Genomic DNA, 3,114 nt, shown 5'->3' with positions numbered 1-3,114 from the left:
TTCAGTGTAACTTTTTAAAACTCTGTAAGATAGACTCATATATACACACTGCAGTTTTTATATATCTATTGCATTTAATATTTTGACCTTTTTCATTATTTTAGTATTACTTTCTCCAGAAAAATAAAATAAAAACTTAGAGACATGAACAATTCTAAAATAAAGTTAATTTGACACAGAATGACCAGCAGGTGTTCACCATTAATGTCTTAATCATCACTTCATTATCTCATTAATTTTAACACTGATTCAGTGTAAATTTAACACTCTGTAGAGTGGGACCATATATGCTCCCAGCAGTGTTAAATTAAATTTAGTTTTACTGTGTAGGATGAATGGGAGGCATTTATTTTCAATTCTTTCCTTAAAGTCCTTAAACAAAAAGGGCTTAGATCTTTAGAAAACGGTACTCAAGCCATCAGTGCCTGGCGATTTATTATTTTTGATGTGCGTACTTGCATATATAGAATTATAATATAATATTATATATATAATATTGCATATATAATATTCTTCAATGGAAAGGATAATTCAGTGTGGGGTGGTTTCTCTGACAGAGGTTATCTTAAATCGGGACTAGGCCTTAGTTTAATAAGGAAATATAACTAGTTTTAACAAACATGCCTTATTAAAAACATTACTTGTGTGCATTTTGAGGCAGAACAAGGGCCACTGATGTATTTTAAGATATGCCAGTGCAAGTTTTTCTTTCACTTTGGAGAGCTTTTACTTTTATTTTAGCCTAGCTCTAGTCTAACCCCTGTCTGGGAAACTGCCCCAAAATGTTTTATCACTCTCATTGATAGTTTTAACTTCTAAATCATTCATGAAACCACCAGATTCAGTTTGAGAGTAATTACAAGTGTATAGCTTCTTATAAAATTCATTGCAATGGTTACACAGCAAAATCCCCAGTGTTAAATTAACACTGCTCGGTGTTTATATAATCCACACCAAGATTGGTGTTAAAAAAACACTAAATCAGTGTTAAAGTTAATAAGATAATGAAGTGATTGAGTCATTAATAGTGAACACCTGCTGGTCATTCCGTGTCAAATCAACAACATTTTGGAATTGTTCCTGTCTTAAAAATTTTATTTTGTTGACTTTTTTTCTGGAGAAAGTAATACTAAAATGAAGAAGAAAGCCAAAATATTAAATGCAATAGATAAAATGCCTAGAGTTTAATGAACACTATCATCATCTCTGTTTGAAAACTAAAATTACAACTTGCTTGCAGAGTTGCATGGATGATAGGTTTAACTTCTAAAGAACTGCTGTAAATCTGGTTCATAAAGTTAGTCACCATTGTGCCGATTAGTGTTTCCTTTAGTTGGGTACTTGGGTCTTGAAGTTTAGTGTTAGTTTCCTTCTGCTCATTGTGGCAGTGTGTTTATAAAACACATTTGTTAAAGCAGAGGAAGATGAGAGAAATGAAGTCTATAACTGTTACTATGTTAATTTATATGAAAGTATAAGTCTTGGGATTCAATGATATCATAAAAAAGTAATCACTGAATATAAGTGTTTAATTTATGTTCCGCCAACCCTGTGAAGCTCCCATGAAATCCAACAGTGCTGTAAAAGTCCACATATCCTGAAGTTAAATATTGTTTACCCAAATCTAATCTGTGGTTTCAGTCAGACACACTGAGACATCAACAATCAGCCTATAAAACACAATCATGGTGACAATCAACAACAAACGTCATGCCGCAATGCATGCTGGGTACCAGGATTGTAGAAAACTCATTCATAAATCCCATCATGCATTGCAACATGACAAAAATTTTGCAACTTTCTTACCATTAACTGTCACCATCGTTGAGATTTGTATCAGAAATCATGAAGTCTCTCTTAAGCAAAAAACAACAACAAAAAAACACTGAAGCATGACGGCAGTCTTATTCAATACAATGTCATTTGCATAGAGCTTTTTGATATGCCTGTTTCTTCATAATTAATTTGTGATCAAATGTTTCAATGATTTGTAGAGTAGAATATAATAAAAATAAACAATCTGAGAAGGTCTGGAAGGGCGTCCCTCTACATGAAGCAATGAACAAGTGGTCTTACTATAACATTGTTACTATTGCTAAAAGAGGAGAGTTAGATCAATGAAGGTCAAGGGACAAATGCCTAACTAAAGGAAACACTAATCACAGTAATGGTGACTTCAAATGAACTCATAACAAACACAAACTTAAAATTTAATGTGATACATTTTTTGATAAATGTCTATTTGACTTGTGAGACATCACGTCAGAAAGAAGATTTGTCTACTAAATCACGCGTGTGGATGCTGGAATAGTTGAGCACTTGTATTTTGTTCTGACAGCTGTTTAGAAGTTAAACTTCCATTTAGAAAATAACTCTGCAAGTTATCATTTTATTTTTCAAACAGAGATGCTGATAGAGAGGCAAACGTGAAAGATTGCAGCTTTTGGAGGCATCCAACAGTATTCATCTATTGCATTTAATAATTTGTCTTTATTATTTTAGCATTTTCTCCAGAAAACGAGTCATCAAAATGAACATTAAGAGACAGGAAAATGTCTAAAATGTAATTGATTTGAATGACCAGCAGGTGTTCACCATTAATGTCTTAATCATCACATCATTATCTCATTAACTTTAACACTGATTCAGAGTTATATTTTTAACACCAGTCTTTTTTAACACCGATTCTGGTGTGGATTATATAAACACCAAATAGTGTTGATTTAACACTGGTAGAGTTAATTTAACACTGGGGATTTTCCTGTGTAGAAATTAATTTAATACACCATTAATTTTTTGTGTTGTCATGAATTTATTGATGTGAATAGGGATGTTTTAATTCTAAGTTTAATTTAGTAGCTCTGCAAATGTTTGTTATCAATGTGAAAGGGATTTTTTCTCTTTCTGCAGTCTTCCATATCACTTCATTTTGTACAGATGGCACAGCTTCAAGAAAGTCAAACTTTGTATCATTTTGTCTTTCACTTCTGGGAAATGTTTATAAGAGAATGGATGAGATAAAGACATTCATATTTTTCACATCAACCTGGTGTTTTTGTTTTGTTTTGTTTGTTTTCACTTTACAACTGTTTAAGAACTGCAATAACACAATCG

The sequence above is a fragment of the Paramisgurnus dabryanus genome, chromosome 24, assembly GCF_030506205.2.
Source record: "Paramisgurnus dabryanus chromosome 24, PD_genome_1.1, whole genome shotgun sequence".
Taxonomy (NCBI): domain Eukaryota; kingdom Metazoa; phylum Chordata; class Actinopteri; order Cypriniformes; family Cobitidae; genus Paramisgurnus; species Paramisgurnus dabryanus.
This window is presented reverse-complemented; position numbering follows the sequence as displayed.